This window comes from Hyperolius riggenbachi, chromosome 2 (assembly GCF_040937935.1).
Source record: "Hyperolius riggenbachi isolate aHypRig1 chromosome 2, aHypRig1.pri, whole genome shotgun sequence".
Lineage (NCBI taxonomy): Eukaryota > Metazoa > Chordata > Amphibia > Anura > Hyperoliidae > Hyperolius > Hyperolius riggenbachi.
The window spans coordinates 451,085,193-451,105,662 of NC_090647.1; the positions used below are offsets into that span (position 1 = coordinate 451,085,193).

Genomic DNA, 20,470 nt, shown 5'->3' on the forward strand with positions numbered 1-20,470 from the left:
CATCAATCACCCCCTGTCACTGCCACCCATCAGATCAGACCCTAACCTGCCTCTTACGGGCATCTGATCACCCGCCCGCACCCTCAGATCGCCCGCAGACCCACCCTCAGATTACCTCCAAAGTGCATTGTTTACATCTGTTCTGCCATCTAATCACCCACTGATCACCCATCAATCACCCCCTGTCACCACCTGTCACTGCTACCCATCAGAACAGACCCCTATCTGCCCCTAGGGCACTCAATCACCCGCCCACACCCTCAGAACACCCTCAGACCCCAGCCCTGATCACCTCGCCAGTGCATTGCTTGCATCTATTCCCCCCCTCTAATCACACCTTGAGACACCCATCAATCACCTCTTGTCACCACCTGTCACCCCCTAGCACACCTACCCATCAGATCAGGCCCTAATTTGCCCCGTGTGGGCTCCTGATCACTCGGCCAAACCCTCAGATCCCCCTCAGACCCCCTTTCCGATCACCTCCCCAGTGCATTAATTGCATCTATTTTCCCCTCTAATCACCCCCTGAGACACCCATCAATCACCTCCAGTCACCCCCCCTAGCACTCCTATCCATCAGATCAGGCCCAATACAACCTGTCATCTAAGAGGCCACCCTGCTTATGACCGGTTCCACAAAATTCGCCCCCTCATAGACCACCTGTCATCAAAATTTGCAGATGCTTATACCCCTGAACAGTCTGGTTTCCAGACTACTCCTCACGGTTTTGGGCCCCTAAAATGCCAGGGCAGTATAGGAACCCCACAAGTGACCCCATTTTAGAAAAAAAGACACCCCAAGGTATTCCGTTAGGTGTATGACGAGTTCATAGAAGATTTTATTTTTTGTCAAAAGTTAGCGGAAATTGATTTTTATTGTTTTTTTTTTCACAAAGTGTCATTTTCCACTAACTTGTGACAAAAAATAAAATCTTCTATGAACTCACCATACACCTAATGGAATACCTTGGGGTGTCTTCTTTCTAAAATGGGGTCACTTGTGGGGTTCCTATACTGCCCTGGCATTTTAGGGGCCCTAAACCGTGAGTAGTCTAGAAACCAAATGCCTCAAAATGACCTGTGAATAGGACGTTGGGCCCCTTAGCGCACCTAGGCTGCAAAAAAGTGTCACACGTGGTATCGCCGTACTCAGGAGAAGTAGTATAATGTGTTTTGGGGTGTATTTTTACACATACCCATGCTGGGTGGGATTTCATTTTTTTTGGTCACAAGTTAGCAGAAATGGAATTTTTTTTTTTGCCACAAAGTGTCATTTTCCGCTAACTTGTGACAAAAAATAAAATCTTCTATGAACTCACCATGCCTCTCAGTGAATACTTTGGGATGTCTTCTTTCAAAAATGGGGTCATTTGGGGGTATTTATACTATCCTGGAATTTTAGCACCTCATGAAACATGACAGGTGCTCAGAAAAGTCGGAGATGCTTCAAAATGGGAAAATTCACTTTTTGCACCATAGTTTGTAAACGCTATAACTTTTACCCAAACCAATAAATATACACTGAATGGTTTTTTTTTTATCAAAGACATGTAGCACAATAAATTTGGACAAAAATGTATAAAGAAATTTTACTTTATTTGACAAATTTTATCACAGAAAGTAAAAAAAAAGCATTTTTTTGACAAAATTCATGTTTTTTTGATGAATATATTAAAAACTAAAAATCGCAGCAGCAATCAAATAGCACCAAAAGAAAGCTGTATTAGTGACAAAAAAATTCATTTAGATAGTAGGTTGTATGACCGAGCAATAAACCGTGAAAGCTGCAGTGGTCTGAATGGAAAAAAAGGCTCTGGTCCTTAAGGGGTAGAAAGACTGTGGTCCTCAAGTGGTTAAATGTCAGATAAACATGAGGATAATACATACACAGCATTAGTGGGGTCCTTCCACACTGTCATCGAGTTGTATTTTGGAAGCACAATGCAATAAAATAACATAACGAAACAACCACCCAGAACCATTTAAGTGCAGCGTACATATTCAGACTACAGTACAATACAAATCTGCTTTTGGTTCTCTTTAACCACTTCTGCACCAGCAGTCACTGGCCCCTTATGCTGGGAATACACGTTTCATTTTCCCGCAATATAGATGCGTTCGATTGATAAATTCCGTCATGCCCGATATTCCGCTCGATGGTTTTACCGCTCGATTTCTCATAGAAGTGAATGGAAAAAAAGATAAGAAAAACAAGCGGAAGATAAGAGAATCGAGTGGTAAATCAATCGAGCGGAAAAAACGTATAGTGTGTTCCTAGCATTAAGGACCAGAGACTGCTGGTACCGTAAAACGTCGCCTTCCAGCGCATCGCCGCACTCTCGCTGGACATGACGCTGTCCCATCACCGCACGCTCCTCTCTCTGCCATCTCTATGACGGCAAAGTGCTGTCAGCCGTTCAGGAGCAGCTTTCATTGGCTCTTGACTTGCTTACAGAGCTCTGCTATCTTGTAGACGGCAGAGCGAGCGAATTGCGGCGTGGAAAGAGTGGCGAGATCGGCGTAGCGGCGGGGATGCGGAATACCGAAGCAGTAGAATCTAGGTCCAGTCAGAGCCGCAGCAGCACCTGCTGCACGTAGATTCGTACTGCTTCGGTCCAGAAGCAGTTAAGTATGGGATTGACAGTACTTCTCAAAGACAAAAAAACACAGTAATGTTCCTAGAAGAAGAAAGAGTTTCGTGAGGTCTGCACAGCTGCAGATACTTGCTTGGCTTGGGATTCTTTAATAAGATCGTTCCACAGAATGCATTCTTCACTGGTTATGTCTTATTCTGGATAATCTGGACTTTGAACAGCTCACAATTCATACTGTAATGGAATGAGTTCAGGTAAGACTTTCCAGATCTCAACATTTTAAAGGACATTTTAAAAAAAAGTTTATTTGAAAATATTACTGTCAGGGCAAGACGATACAATTACACACGATACAATGACACCTGATGTTTTAGGGGACCTCTGAAAACTAAACAAAGAAAAGTGCAGGCTGTCATCCTAGCAACTTATCTGCTGTGCCTGCTTTGTGTAGCCAAGTATTTTTCTTGTAACATTATTTTATTCAAAGACCTTAGAAAAGCTCAAAAATACAGCATAAGGTACAATAGGCTCATAAATGTAGCATACAATGCATAATTAAAACAGTGCAGGTTACAACCATGAGGTTAAGGATGCTGGAGATAGGACACTTCACTGACATGAGTACCAGACATGGTAGATGTTCATTTTTAATGCAATATGAATGCAAACAAAATACTAAAATAACTACATATACAGTGGTTTGCAAAAGTATTTGGCCCCCTTGAAGTTTTACACATTATGTCACATTATTGCCACAAACCTGAATCAATTTTATTGAAATTCCATGTGAAAGACCAATACAAAGTGGTGTACACGTGAGAAGCGGACGAAAATCATACATGATTCCAAACTTTAAAAAAAATAACTGCAAAGTGGGGTGTGCATAATTACTCACCCCCTTGAGTCAATACTTTGGGCCTGATTCACAAAGCGGTGATAACCAAGTTATCACGCCGCAAAAGACTTTAGGCGTGATAACCTTTGCACCGCTGAGTTAGCACCGCTTTGTGCTGGTGATCGCGTGCAAAGTCCCGCACGCAAAGTTTTGCAATTCCGCGTGCAGCGCCCATAGGGTTTAATGGGCGCATCGCGCTGTGCGCTGCACGACTGCGCGCAAAACTTTGCACGCGGGAATTTCGCGCGAGTTTCTTCTTATCACGTCTAAACTGAGTTTAGGCGTGATAAAGGGCTTTTCACTGGCGTGCAAACAGTTTGTACCGCTTTGTGAATCAGGCCCTTTATGTTTAGGGCTGTTGTCCTACTGGAAGGTGAACCTCCACCCCAGTCTCAAGTCTTTTGCAGACTCCAAGAGGTTTTCTTCCAAGATTGCCCTGTATGTGGCTCCATCCATCTTCCCATTAACTCTGACCAGCTTCCCTGTCCCTGCTAAAGAGAAGCACCCCCAGAGCATGCTGCTGCCACCACCATATTTGACAGTTTTATCCACGGCCCTATTGTAGCTAGAACTGCCCCTGCTTTGAATAGTAGACTCAGCCTAATGCATATGCTCTGGCTGTATGCGTTTGGGGTGCAGAGAGAAGCCAAAAGAGGTCTCTCTCTGTGCTAGGTAAGCGTGCAGAATATATAGAACTAGATTAACGCCCACCCACTTTAAAAATGGGCGCTAGACCTAGGCTGCTTCGCCCCTCACCTTGCCGCCACCAACGGAATGCCCGCACGGTCAGCGCACAAGTGCGTGCACGGCCGAGATGTGCACAGGGCCGCACTGCCACGGCAGGCATGCACCAGCATGGCTGTGAAGCACAAGCACCCGCACAGCCGCGACACGCACGTGCCCACCCCCTGCACCACCCCCGTCATCCTGTAGTGTACAAGTCCGCCCGCGTGCCACGCATGCGTATTAGGCAAAAAGCACGGACACAGGGGTTTTACTATATAGGATATATTTCCCTACTGATTACCTCATTTCCTCTCTGCTGATATTGCACCAAGAATTTGGTTGGCATCCATACTTCAGGCATGCACACAAAAGTAGATGGGTTCAGCCACACAGTGAAAATTCCAGACTGCTCGCTTTAATTTTATTAACTGGAATATCTTCATTTCAGCAGGATCTCCTTAGTATGCCTCAACCTGCGCTTGACCTCTTAAGAATGATCTCATTAATGTTTCTGCAAACATAACAGTTTCCATAATTAATGCAGGGAGGAACCCAGAAACCACCTGCAGACTCGAGACTTCATGTTCCAAACATCTGGCGCTAGTCTGCTCATTATACTTCTGCTGCCACAACACACCAATAAAAGACTTTTGTTTTCAAGTAAAATATCTGATCAAAGTGAATACCAAAAAGTACTTTTTTAAATGTATTTCTTTATGCCTTTAAACACATTACACAAAAATAAAATTGAATGTGGAACACTCGGTATTTAACAGTGTTTCCACTTTCTTTAAGAAAAGTAAAAGCTCCAGCCAGCATTTGCTGACAGCATGGGAAGGAAGCAAGCAGCGGATTGTGGTAGTCCCTGCATGATGGGCCACGTCGCTCGATATTGTCCATAAGAATACAACAAGTAGACAGAGATGCAAATACTTGCAGCTGGGTTAATGGGGGGAGGGGGAAAGCTGAGGAGGGGCCCAACTATTCACCTTCCTACCTTCCAATACAGGGGCTGCTGTGGCCACATTTGTTATGGGGTGGGGAGGTAAAGTGGCTGCATTGTTACAGTGGGGAAGGGTGTCACAGTAGCCACACTTGTTATGTAACACTTGCCAGGTGGGTCCCTGAGTGTTCAGGTTTTACATTCTTCAACATTACATTTGAGGAAAGCCCTGAAACCATTCAGTGTGAACAATATGCAATACTAGGAGATCATTCAAGGACTTCTCACAAGTGTCACTCTCTTCCAAAGCCTATTTGTCATGTTTAGGGACATTTTCAACTGCACCCTGAAGATACACCCCTTCAGGCAAGGTTATAATTTGTTATAGCAAGTGATTTCTCTGAATACTTACCTACTGAAGCTATTTGAGATGTTGGTAGTCACGTAAACAGTATGTTTGATGGACATTTGTGAATTATGATTGAAGATATAATGAGGGGCCTATTGTTTGGTGAATATGACATCTATTAGACATTTTCTTACCAAGGTGGATTTTTACATGCATCTGTGAGCACCTTTATGCTAAAATCAAAATAAGTGACTTTCTCATCTGCAATATATACGGAATTGTTCTTTTTCCGGAATCTCCATCCATTGTGAATAATAACTACTTTGGGAATTGTGAACAGTATTGCGGTCCACATGGAATAGATTTTTTGTGCTGAGAGCTCCAGCTAAAACGTTTTTTTGAACATTTGTTGCTATATGGTCCGCATAGGTCAAGTTCTTACTCTCCTGGTTGTTTGGAGTCAGGGCTCTGGTTTTTAATGAAATTTACTCCTTTTTATAAATGGTGATTTATAATAAATGATACAAAAATTTATATATATATATATATATATATATATATATATATATATATATATATATATATATATATATATATATATATTTGTTTTCTTCCTTTCATAAGTGAGTAGTTTATAGATTTTGAGTCTCAGACTCTAAGGAAGCACCTTGATGCAATATTTTTGACCCATAGTGTGAACTATAATTTGTTATAGCTAGAGTTTGTCGCTCACTGCCTCATCTGCTAACACCTTCATCATCTCTCCTCCTGTCTCCACCCAACTACCCTCTAGATCAGTGGTCCTCAAACTACGGCCCGCAGGCCGAATGCGGCCCACCAAGGCTTTTTCACTCCCCCCCCCCCCAAACACAAAATGTATATTATAGTTGTGGCCCACTGCACCTTTAAATATCATCGGCCCGCATATAGAATAGCAGTGCTGGCACCACCCATCCTGATACTGTAGAAGCCAGCGGGCAGTCATTTGCTGGCTTCCAATCCAATTCTACATCAAGTGACATCAAGTGACACTGATGTCCAACTGGACACAAAGTGTAACGATTGTGGAATTCTCTCCGTGATCAGCGCACAAGACGTGCGCTGACACTGCGGAAATCCTCCACAAGCGTGTAATTTGAGGGAACCCAGCAAAAGGTGCAATGCACCTGTAGAGGGAAATTCCTGTCGGCAGGTGGAGCTGTGGAGTGCAGAGGAACAGCTCCTCTGCTCTGCCACAGACGCAAGACAGGAATTGCACGAAGGGAAGAAACGCAGGGCAAGATAGCCCTGAAAGAGAGAGATCAAAGCGACAGAGGGTATGTGTGTCCACCAAACTAGTCGCCACCCTGCGACGATGAACACACAACCAAGAAGAACAGGTGAGAAGGCAATCGCCAGAGATGGCGATTGCTAACAGCGACACAAGACTGAATAAGCACAGATGAGGAATGTATGTATGTCCACCAATCTAGCCGCCAACCTGCGACGGTGGACACACAACAGAAGAAACCAAGTGAGAACGCAATCGCAAGAGAAGCGATTGCGGAAGAGAATGAGCACAGGGACAGAATGGATGTGTGTGCACCAAACTAGTCGCCAACCCGCGACGGTGCATACACAACAGCAGATATGAAGTAGGAACGCAATCGCGAGAGAGGCGATTGCCAGAGGTGACACAAGGCTACAGCAAGGCAGAGCACGAGAGTAGCAAAGGCACAGCAAATATACAATGAGGAGATAAGGAAAATAACAAACGCTAACTAAACGCGAACACCGCACTCATTCGCAACAGTGCACGCGTTTATGCGCAGTCTCCGCGTGTTAAGCACAACAGAGACAAGCACGCCTAACTAACCACCGACAGACAAACATAAAACAGAGGACGCGAGCGCTTGCTTAACGGTTACCTCACCGAGCCTCCAGCAAGCGTTCGTAGCAGACAAGACAGATACACGAAAACAGGAATAAGTGAGAGATAGGATCCACAGCACTAGCGCAAGGCGAGTGCGATCCAAGCTAGACAGGCAGATGAGATAGCTGGTAGCAACCGCTGCCCCAGCTATACTCCAAGAACAAAGATCAGAACGATCTCCTGTCGTCCACCGCTGGGACAGGACAATCGCAACAGACAAACAAAACAGATATGCAATCCTAACTGCACTAGGGAACCTGCCTAGTGCAGTCCCAGGAATTATTCTAAGCTAATCTTTAAACAAAGAGCAAGGCTGACACTTATGACCAGCCCAGGTCTGTGATATCACATGGTATATATAGAGCAAGCCTACAAAGGATGTGGCTAGGCAATCTGCATGGCAAACGTATGCAAATTCCTCAGCAGCAAGCTGCAATACTGACAAAAGGTCTCTCTTCCAGAGACCTGCAGAATGCAGACCTGAACAGTGGTCAAAAGGCTGCCTGCCTGCGCAGGCAGCTGAGCGGATGCTCCCACAAAGACGTTCTTTGGGCACCATGTGACTGAATGGCTGCTGTTGGGAGTTCTCCTCTGGGCATGATTGGGGGGGAAATCAATACCTAGATTCAATGTGATGTTTTTTAACATAATTTTATGTATGTTCCGGCCCCACAGCAGTCTAAAGTATGTTGACCCGGCCGTTGACTGAAAAAGATTAAGGACCCCTGCTCTAAATTCAAAGCTCGCAAGGGCAGGCACGTTTCCCTAGTGTTTCCTGTTTCTGTGTATTTTATTTAATGAGCTTGTATGAGTATTGGTGTTGTTTTCAAACTACACATCAATTGTATGTATTTGTACTTGTGTTGCTGGATGTCCTGATTGTAGTGTGTTGAACTATACTCATGTATCTATGCTCCCCTATATTGATTTTCATTCTATGCACAGTGCTACAGAAGGTGTTAGCACTACACAGTCACAGCTGGTGGAGACATGAAGAAGGCTACTTGTATACTGAAGGGGGACGGGGAGACCACAGGCGTGGTGCGGTTCGAGCAGGAGATAGATGATGGACCAGTAAAAATCTTTGGCACCATTACTGGACTGGCTGCTGGGAATCATAGCTTTAATATCCACCAGTATGGAGATGGTACTAATGGCTGTATAAGTGCCGGCCCACATTTCAACCCACATGGCAAGAAATATGGTGCACCACAAGATTCAGAGAGACACGTTGGAGACCTTAGAAACGTTCTTGCCAAAAATGATGTAGCAGAATTTGAGCTAACAGACGGCTTTATATCCTTGCACGGGCCCCACTCTATCATTGGACGCACTGTGGTGGTCCATGAAAAGCAAGACGACTTGGGAAAAGGTGGGAATGACGAGAGCCTTGTGACTGGCAACGCCGGGGGACGTCTGGCTTGTGGAGTGGTTGGAATCTGTCAATAATGATGATCTGCCGTGGCCTTGTTCGTTCAGCTCTCCCCAGCATAATTGCCACATTCTGTTAGCTGCACTGTGGTTCTGTTACTTATACTGGTTGAACTCGATGGACGTATGTCTTTTTTCGACCAAAATAACTATATATATAAAATAATCTTTGTAAGGGGCAAATAATGGAGTATGAGCTCAGATAAATCTGGATTTCAGAATTTGTGAATTTATCCCAAATAACAAATACTGTACTGGAGAGGGAAGATCTTTTACTCTACCGCTGTTTGTAGATGTATATGTGTTGCTGGAAATACACAGTTAGTCCGTTGAAACTTTTTTTCTTCAATTTGTGACTGAAGTACTTGGTTGTGCACAAAGCGTTCTGTAGAATAACAAGTAAACAAGTTTAATGCCCTGTGACTATATGACTATAGCTCTGTAGACATCCTATGAACGCAGGGCATGTATAGTTAGTAGTGTTCATTTGTAGGGTGCTGTTTTGCTTTACAATGTTACACCAACTCCTGCTCATAGCTTACATTCTGATGTCCTCGTGACCAAAGGACAAGTTATTTTTAGAGCCACTTGGAAGAGAGCTGAATAGCCTTTCCGTGCGTTTATATCAGTTTCAGCACTAGTGTCTTATATCTATGTCAAAACACCCACACATACACAAGAGATGCACTAAACTTCTGGTAGATAGAGACCAGGTCATAACACTGAACCCAACAACTGAGAGATGCTAAACCACAACATTAAATTCTCGCCTGTGAACTGCCATTAGCACATAAAACACTGCAACACTTATTGCACAAAACTGTTGCTACTGAAAGTACAAAATGAATTCCATCCTATGTATTAAATACAGCACATTTTATTACTTGCTGCATAATCGGGCATACATCTGTCCCGTGCCCTATTGGTCGGTCACGGACAGGCCCTATAGGCACTATACATGAGAAAAAGGTTTGTCACTTTTTATTATTAAAACTTAAAATAAGGAACCCGCTATCATGAGCACTTACAGCAGCAGTCCTTATGTACAGTGTAGAGACATACAAATATGGCGGTTGTTGCTTATCCCCCTACCCAAATGCTGCAATAGCAATGTGAGGTGTAGCTATTCCCCAATGTCTCAGCAACACGCTGTGTTCAGGAAAGGCTGGTTAGAGAGGAACAATATACCCAATTGTTTGGACTGTAGTCAAGGTATGGAAAGCAATGGTGAGCACTGTCTCAAAAGCCAGCCTCCATAAAACTGGAGAGCAAGAGCAAATAACTACTTATGGGGTGCTCCTAACTATATACATTGTGCATACACACAGACATGACCGTCGACATGTGACATGTTTCACCAAAATGGCTTCCTCAGGAGGTGTGGTGTGCATCTTATACAAACAAATATATACATTTAACCCCCCACCAATCACAGCATAATGCCCCCCCAGCATCATAATAGGCCCAAATCAGAGCTGAAACGCCATGTTTGGTGTGAGTTTAAATATGGTGGAGGCACTGGAGACAGTCCACCAACATGGGCGAGTGTGGTTGCCACTCACCTTATTACTTTATACAGGTTCCCATTCCCTGTTGTTGGATCGTTCTAAGTGCCGATATTCTCCAAACATGCCCAACCGCTGTATACATAAATGATGCCTGTACGTCCAGGGATACGAGCGGTATGGGTGGTAGGAAACCCAAAAGCACGTATTGCCCTTTGCTTTCACAGTACCCATAGATTCACACTTTTGTGGACATGGTTACAAGAGCCATTAGGAAACTGGAGAGTGATATGTGGGGTTTATTGATTCATGATAATTTGAACAGTGAGGAAAGACGTGCCCTAGACCAGAGTTCCCCAACCTTGTCCTCACGGCCCACCAACAGTACGTTTTGCAGAAAACCACAAACATGCACAGGTGAGGTAATTAGTGTCTCAGCAGAGCAAATTAACTACCTCTGTGGTTTTCTACAAAACATGCACTGTTGGTGGGCCTTGAGGACAGGGTTGGGGAACACTGCCCTAGACAGCCTCGGAAAAAGTGACCACCTTGTGATTAAACCCGCTGATAAAGGGGGAAATGTTGTAGTGATGGATAAACAGATGTATGAACAGATGTGCTTGAATATTTTACGTGATGAATAACAGTATACAGTCATAAGAAAGAACCCCTCCACACCAACTTAAAGAGTCCTTACAAGCCATACTTAAAGAGGGTTTAGATATGGGATGTTTATGTCTTGATGACTATACATGTGGGGGTAATTGTATAGCAACAGAGCCTGGGCAGTATATGCAGACCCAGCCTCTGTGTGCTGATAGCATTGTTAGAACCCACCTCGGGTTCTCTTACCCACCTCGGGTTCTCTTTAAGAAATATACTCAGCAACCCATAATGTCTGTTTTCTATTCACTGCCAAAGATACACAAAATGGTAACTCTACCCCCTGATGTTTCAGGTCGAGGCAATTTGACTGATGAGGTCAGTCAATATGTGGACAGTTTTTTGCGTCCATTTGTAGAGGCCTTACTGTCCTACCTAAAGGACACCAAGGATGTATTGACACGTCTACAGAACATTGAAGTATCACCAACCACAAGATTAGTGAGCTTGGATGGGGAAACACTCTACAGCAACATTAAACATGATTTGCGTATTTCTGCAGTGAAATACTTTCTTAGCACTAGAAACAAACATTTGGAGAGTCATAATTCTTTCCTGCTGAAATTACTTGAATTTATTCGTACACATAGGGCTTGATTCACAAAGCGGTGCTAGCTGTTAGCACGCCTGTGAAAACCCCCTTAGCACATCTAAACGAGCTTTTCGCGCATAAAACTTTATGCGCGGAAAACTTTACGCGCGGAAAACTTTACGCGCACACTGCACAGAGCGCAGGGCGCACCGCGCGAAGTGCCCATTAAAGCCTATGGAACTTAGCGCGCATAAAACTTTGCGCGCATAAAACTTTGCGCGAGCAAAGTAGCGCGCGATCTGATTGAGAAATCCGGTGCTAACCTACTTAGCACCCTGGTTAGCACGTCTAAAGACTTTAGACGTGCTAAGTAGGTTAGCACCGCTTTGTGAATCAAGCCCATAACATCTTTATGTTTGGGGGTCAGCTCTACCACCAACTCAGGGGCAGTGCGATGGGAACGGCACCCTCTAATGCCAATCTGTTCTTGGGTTGGTGGGAGGACAATCTGGTCTTTTCAAAAGATCTGATGTTTTTCACGTCACACATTTTATACTGGGGCCGTTTTAATGATGATGTGGTGATCTTGTGGGATGGACCAGTTGAGGTTTTCTCCGGTTTTATCTCGATTCTCAACAACAATAAAAATGGCATGCGGTTCACTTTATCAGATACATGATAAAATCAATTTTTTGGATCTCACGATCTCAATTGGAGTGGGTGGTAGGATAGACCGAAATGTACCGTAAACCTACATCTACCCACTCATTGCTTAAATGGGCGCACACCCCAGCTCTCCTAGGAAAAGTATTCCAGTTGGTCAATTTCTTCGGGCTCGTAGAAATTGCTTCGATGAGATTACATGTGAAAAGGAGTGTTGTCTCCTCAGAGATATTTACACATAGGGGTTTTCCCGCACAAGTGTTACAATCCGCATACCAACGGGCAAAAGGAACCCTGAGAACAGAGTCACTTATGGAGAAATGCAAAAAGGGTCCTACAAAACATGGACCCTGGGATGATGGTGGATTCACCACCACACAATGGGTAGCACCCAGATTGATAGGGACCTTCAGAAGGATAAAGGATAATTCTAGTCAGAATACCTCCATCCAACCCGGATGGCCAATTTAAAAGACATCTTAGTACTTTTTATGACAAGCCCTCACTGTCAGGAACCGGCCCGCGGCACGCCTGCGTATACGGTTCCCGACTGCGGGTTTGACCAGATCGAGAGGGGAAGCAGCCTTAGTCAAGCTAAAACAAGGCTGGGACCCCTCAGAACACCTCTCACTGCCACCACTAGCTGTTCGCTAGACACTTCCACTCTGCTGTCGAGTCCTCAATGCGCACTCCGCGTTTTCGTACTCGGGTCAGCTTTGCGCTTAGGCCGAATAAGGGAATGCCACGCACCCACACACACACACAGTTGCAATCTTACACTGTAGTGAAGCAAAAACCCACTAACAGTCATTCCGAACGATACTGTTAGCCACTCTGCTGACGCTTCTCGCACTGGCGTTTTTTCGTACGTTGGGTCAGCTGCGCGCTTTAGGCCAACGTATGACAAACGCCCCCACAAACAATGCAATTACAATTTCATATGGTAGTGTTGCTCAAGCATACAATTAGGCATGGACTATACACAGTTGCACTTCAATCTCTTCTAGGCTATGAGTGTTAGTTTAGCACAGCAGAAGTCAAGCTTATTAAATAACGATTTAATATTCCATAAAAAACGTGGAACAAGGCAGAACTTAATATATACAAAAGATGTACAAAAACAAAGTAAAAAAGTTACAAAGATAAAAGTTACAAAAATACACACAAAGCGATTTTGCTTACCGAAATAAACGGGGAAATAAACGTACCAGCGTATCGATCTGGCGTTGTTGCGGGAATACGCACTTCTGGTCAGGAACCAGGTTAGTTCCAGCCGTGTGAGCTACCTCCAAGAACTACAAGTTGTGGTTATCCTAGTTGCTGTTTTATACTGTGAGATATGTCTGAAGGCTGCAACTTCCTTGGGGAGGAACTAGTTTTTAATTAAATCTCAGACATATTCCATTTCCAGGTAAAAGTGTATACATCAAAAGATTGTGAAGTGATGCTTTCAACTCCAGGTGGCAACTTGATTAAGGCTTTTTCCTGTCTCCATTTTTAAAGTCTGCAGAGATTTCCACCCCCTTCCCATAGATGTGATTTACAGGGTATAGTTTGCACCTCCACCAATAATTCAATTTCCTCACAATGAAATAGTGTTTAACACACAAGTCAACTTTTGGTGCAGCGACTCTTCCTGACTTAGTCTAGAGTTCTTCACTTCCTCAACAGAAGTGTAAATGTTTCAAGTGTCAAGGACTTCAACACTTCACTTCTGCCATTGTCTGATTACCCAAGCTCTATTCCCTGAAGTCCTCTTTAGATGCAAATGTAGGTCTAGTGACCCACCCACACAAATACATGAACAGTCCATGAATCTAGCCTGCATATCTACACCTTTGACATACCACAGCAGATATAAAAATGGGAAAATGAAAATATATTACTGTATTATCCTTAACAGCATCAACACCCCAATATATTCCTGACACGCCCCTTCTTCCAGATGGCGCCGGCAGATGATTCTAACGAATCGTCCTGCCAAAGCCGACACTGACGGCCGGGCCTGGGGGGGTAACTCCTTAGCTCCAAGCTACAGGACTGGAAAGCTTGGTCAGGTTGCTGCAATGTGTCGTTGCCCCTGGCAACCTGACGTAACCAACCAGGGGAATGCGAGTCAGTGACAACCGTGAATTCGCGACCATAGAGACAGTGCTGCAGCTGGGGAAGGGTTCCAACCGTCGCTACACGCACTTTCTCTATAGTGGCAGGAGCTATCTCTCGGTCCCTTTGGGGAACGATTATCTGCTGGTCTGCCTCTTCCCCTTCGGACAGCTCAGAGGGAGTAACTTCCCAGAACCCTCTCAGCCCGCCTCTCCCAGCTGGTGACCTGCTGGCTAGCCCCCTGAGCTCTTCCAGGCTGCTGTCAAATCGAACAGCCCCAGAGAGCTCAGTGCTGCCTGTCACACATTCCAGGAAGGCTGCAGACGGAGAGGCTCCTGGGCCCTCCGGGCCAGGTTCCGAAGTGGATGTTGCTGACCCAGCAACATTTGTCACTTCAGTGGACAGTCCCTCTGCTGTAGACTCGCTAGCGCTGCGGGTTACCACGGCAGCTGAGGGAGCGCCCATCTTATACATATCATAAACCACATCACCTTTGGTCTTGAAACCATCTGAAGGGAAAAGATGTGGCCTGGTGTCATCTGCCCCTTCAGTGGACAGTTCACCTGCTGCAGCCCAGCGACCACTGCTGGTTACTCCTGCAGCCGACGGAGTGTCCACAGGACAAGCATCATTATGTAGCACAACACATATGATATCAACATTATCCGTCTTATACATATTGACATTTAGAACATCACATAAAGCATCCACATTATTGGTATCATTACACACATTGCTACTCAGCACTTCACAAGTATCATCAACAGTTCCTGCATCGATCGCCTCGATAGTCCGTGCGTCATAAATGACATCATCAGTTTCTGCATTCTCTGTATCAACAGGTCCCACTCCAGGCCTAGGCACTGGAGACTCACTAGGGCTGGCTCCTAGTATACAGTCCGTAGCCCCGGGAGCCTCGCCAGCACTCCCCACTTGAACAGCATTATCAAACAGTACCTTGCAAGAGTCCTGAACTTCTTCTGGGGATGCAGGCTCCACGGGGTTTGGAGTAGGCTCATACCAGGCCACTAACCGTCCCAGGTAAGTACCCAGCAAAACGTTGGTGGGGATTTTGTCAGTTACCCCAACTTATTTCATTCCGCTGCCGGCCCCCCAATTCAGGTGGACCAAGGCGGTGGGTATGGCTGGGGTGACACCCCCAATTCCTCTGACAGCAATCATTTTCCCAGGTATGTACTGCTCCGGGTTCACAAGCAGGGGATGTATGAGAGTCACTTCTGCTCCAGTGTCTCTCAGCCCAGTGGCAATTGTACCCCCAACCGTGACAAGCTGCAGATTCTCTGCATAGCCAGTGGCATTTCTGGTAGCACACAAAGCAGTTGGGACTTCACTGGGGGTTGAGGCGTCACTGGATTTTGGGGCCTCTTTCTTCCTTTCTGGGCAAGTCGTGCTGATATGACCCACCCTGTCACATACAAAGCATTTCCGAGTGTCAGTGGTCGATTGCCGGAATCCAGGAGTCAGCGGTGCTTGCCTCCTCTGGGTGCTGGGTGAAACAGGTTTAGCAATCTGTTCTCCCCTCCAGCTGGGCGTAGTAGTCCTCCGGGACTCGGGTGCTCTATGGGCCGTGTAGGAATCGGCCGTTTCCGCAGCCTCAGCCACTGTCTTTGGTTCTCGATCCAGCACAAACAGCCGGACATCAACAGGACACGTGTGGAGGAACTGGTCTTTTATCATCAGTTCCTGCAGGGCATCCAAGGTTTCCACTGACAGTCCTTTTAGCCACTGCTGGAAGGCAGTGCACAGGTTGCAAGCATGATCCAGGTAACTGTCATTATGACCTCGCTGCACTGTCCTGAAACGTTTTCGATACACCTCTGGCGTGAGGTGGTATCGCGCAATGATGGCTTTCTTAATCGCCTCAAAGTCTGTTTCTTCCTCCTGGGGGAGACTCACAAACGCCTCCAGGGCCTTGCCTCTCAGCCCTGGTGTGAGATATCTTGGCCACTGCTCACGGGGCACCCCATACTGCCGACAAGTCCTTTCAAACCCCTGTAGGAAAGTGTCTATGTCAGAGTCCTTGTCCACAGCGGGGAACTTATCCAGGGGGATTCTGTGGACTCGCTCACCTTCGCGTTTGGCGGGTCCAGCAGACCAGTTCTGCTGCTGAAGTTTAGCCAGCTCCAGCTGGTGTTGCCGTTCAGCTCTTTCCCTCTCGGCCTGGAGTTGCTGTGCAGCTTGTTCCCTCTCGGCTTGGTGTCGCCGTTCAGCTCTTCCCTCCTCTGCCTGTCGGTGCAGTAGGATCAGCTTTAGGCGCAGTTCAGGCTCAGCCGAACCTAGTAGCTGTAGGTCGGCTTCCAGAGATGTCACCTCCGTGTTCGGTGGATCATCCAGGACATCGTCTCCACTTGCATTCTATGTCGGGAGCGATTCCTCCTCTGGTGTGTCGTGAGCTGCATCCGCTGACGTTGAAGCACGGGCTTGCTCTGCCTCATCATACTCCTCGAGCGCACGAACTAACTGCTCCTTAGTCTGGCCGCTCACCGTCTCGATGCCTTTGTGCTCACACAGGTTGAGTAGTATCTCTTTGCTTTGCCTTGCATAGCTGGATGCTTTCTGAGCCATCGTGTTGCAAAAAAGAAAAAGAAAAAAGGGGGGAAGGGAAAGCAAAATACCAAGTGTGTATCTTTGAACAAAAAAAAACGTATATAGATTCTGCACTGAGTAGACTTCTGTAGGCTAGTTGCTTCTAGCAAGCTTCCAGCCTTTAGTACTCAGAATAGTGAGCTAAACTGCGTACTAATGTACTAAACGATCCCACCGCTGCCACCAATTATGTCAGGAACCGGCCCGCGGCACGCCTGCGTATACGGTTCCCGACTGCGGGTTTGACCAGATCGAGAGGGGAAGCAGCCTTAGTCAAGCTAAAACAAGGCTGGGACCCCTCAGAACACCTCTCACTGCCACCACTAGCTGTTCGCTAGACACTTCCACTCTGCTGTCGAGTCCTCAGCGCGCACTCTGCGTTTTCGTATTCGGGTCAGCTTTGCGCTTAGGCCGAATACGGGAACGCCACGCACCCACACACACACACACAGTTGCAATCTTACACTGTAGTGAAGCAAAAACCCACTAACAATAGTTCCGAACGATACTGTTAGCCACTCTGCTGTCGCTACTCGCACTGGCGTTTTTCGTACGTTGGGTCAGCTGCGCGCTTTAGGCCAACGTATGACAAAAGCCCCCACACCCAATGCAATTACAATTTCATATGGTAGTGTTGCTCAAGCATACAATTAGGCATGGACTATACACAGTTGCACTTCAATCTCTTCTAGGCTATGAGTGTTAGTTTAGCACAGCAGAAGTCAAGCTTATTAAAGGACTTCCGAGGCCAAAATTAATAAAATCACACTATACCTTTTTTTTTGCAGAATCCACGGAGGACGTCCTGCCCGTCCTCCGCTCCGTTCCGCCATCAATGCAGGTCTTATCATTCCCCTACGGCTCGGCCCGACCCCACTGAACGGGTCGCATGGATGCCACCTCTAATATGGCCGCCGCCTTGCTCCGCGGCTGCGCAGTACGCTTTGTCGCTAGCGCGACTGCGCAGCCTATTGCCCACCTCCCGCCGCGTATTAGGTCCCGGCATGCTCCACAAGCGTACGTCGAGCGGGCGCACACAGGCTGCGCAGTCGTGCTAGCGACAAAGCGTACTGCGCAGCCGCGGAGCAAGGCGGCCATATTAGAGGTGGCATCCATGCGACCCGTTCGGTGGGGTCGGGCCGAGCCGTAGGGGAACGATAAGACCTGCATTGATGGCGGAACGGAGTGGAGGACAGGCAGGACGTCCTCCGTGGACTCTGCAAAAAAAAAGGTATAGTGTGATTTTATTAATTTTGGCCTCAGAAGTCCTTTAAATAACGATTTAATATTCCATAAAAAACGTGGAACAATGCAGAACTTAATATATACAAAAGATGTACAAAAACAAAGTAAAAAAGTTACAAAGATAAAAGTTACAAAAATACACACAAAGCGATTTTGCTTACCAAAATAAACGGGGAAATAAACGTACCAGCGTATCGATCTGGCGTTGTTGCAGGAGTACGCACTTCTGGTCAGGAACCAGGTTATTTCTAGCCGTGTGAGCTACCTCCAAGAACTACAAGTTGTGGTTATCCTAGCTGCTGTTTTATACTGTGAGATACGCCTGTAGGCTGCAACTTCCTTGGGGAGGAACTAGTTTTTAATTAAATCTCAGACATATTCCATTTCCAGGTAAAAGTGTATACATCAAAAGATTGTGACGTGAGGCTTTCAACTCCAGGTGCAAACTTGATTAAGGCTTTTTCCTGTCTCCATTTTTAAAGTCTGCAGAGATTTCCACCCCCTTCCCATAGATGTGATTTACAGGGTATAGTTTGCACCTCCACCAATAATTCAATTTCCTCACAATGAAATAGTGTTTAACCCACATGTCAACTTTTGGTGCAGCGACTCTTCCTGACTTAGTCTAGAGTTCTTCACTTCCTCAACAGAAGTGTAAATGTTTCAAGTGTCAAGGACTTCAACACTTCACTTCTGCCATTGTCTGATTACCCAATCTCTATTCCCTGAAGTCCTCTTTAGATGCAAATGTAGGTCTAGTGACCCACCCACACAAATACATGAACAGTCCATGAATCTAGCCTGCATATCTACACCTTTGACATACCACAGCAGATATAAAAATGGGAAAATGAAAATATATTACTGTATTATCCTTAACAGCATCAGCACCCCAATATATTCCTGACACTCACCCCTAAACACATGGCTACCTCAGAGACCTAAGGGTTCTTTTAGATGCGGCAGATGCAAAGTTTGCAGATATATGCCTACTGTGAAGAATTTTACAGCTCCCACAAATGGAAGGGAGTTTGAGATTTTGACTTTCATAAACTGTGAAACACCTGGAGTATTGTATGCAGCAAGTTGGAAGTGCAACCTGTGGTATGTGGGCAAAACAACCAGTCCCCTAAAAGAATGTGTCCTGGAACATGTAGGGGATAAAAAACATTGAAAGGAAACCTCAATTGCGAAACATATGAACTTGATTCATGCTTCATGCAGTTTTGAAATCACATTCTGGGGTATACAGCTTTGGAAAAATAGGATCAGAAGGGATGATCTGGACAGAAAACGTATGCAAATCGAATCCCAATGGATCTTTCGTTTAGAGACCCTAGCACTGAAGGGCCTCAATGAGGATTTAAATTTGCCTTGTTTTCTGTAGAGGATGCTGCTGTTCCATCACTTAACCTGCTGTGTGTGGTTCATTTTCACATGATGTCCACACCGAGCTGATATTTGTGGCCACTATATCCGCACATCGATGGTCCCTCCAAAGCAGTGTTTAGGGACCTTCTCTGGTCACCCACCTATTACCCTGCAATTTAACTATCCTTTCTATACTCTCCTTTCCTGCCTGGTCACTTTCATCTCTGCTCCCCTTCGCCCTCCCCCTATGGGACTGATATCTCTCTCCCGTCTTTTATGATGATGGACGTCCTATGGTTTGTAGGACAGATTTGTGGCATTGCAGAGATGCTATTATTATTACATGGAGTTTAGCCACATCATATAAGGGGTATCACTGGGGCGCTATATGCAATGTAGACTGCGGACCTTGCTAACTTGCAAGCCCATATAGGGCAATGTGTTGTAGAATAGTGTTACATTGCTTAGTGACGAAATATACAAAACATGCCGTTCTTTGCAGACAGAGGGATGGCAGGCCTGACAGATGGCTCCTTGCCATATAGTAAAAACAGGGAACACCAAGAGCCCTAATAGTGTAATTCGTACTGGACAAGGTGGCAATAAGTTTGTATTGCTAGATACTCACAAGTCAGGGTCACCAGCAGGCAACCACTGTAAAGGCAGGTGGGGAGATTGTCCTGACCCCACTCAGGATTAAGAAGTCGCTCTCTGTAGACAGGAAGAAAGGGTAGCAACCCTCCACCAAGGGTGGACTCAAAATTGTATACAATGAACAGAGGCGCCAAGAGTATAAGATTAGGTTAAATGAGCTTAAAAACCAACTTAAATGGCAAAATTGAAGGAGGAAGTGGTGGTCTTACCTCTCTCAAGCAGACACGTCAATGACTGCGATTCAGACAGTCAAACACATTTATTAGGAACTCTA

General features: G+C 45.7%; 1 pseudogene; it reads left to right on the forward strand.

The window, feature by feature from the left end:
- Positions 1–8,395: 8,395 nt before the first annotated feature.
- Positions 8,396–8,943, forward strand: LOC137544699 (superoxide dismutase [Cu-Zn] pseudogene; annotated as a pseudogene).
- Positions 8,944–20,470: the final 11,527 nt, after the last annotated feature.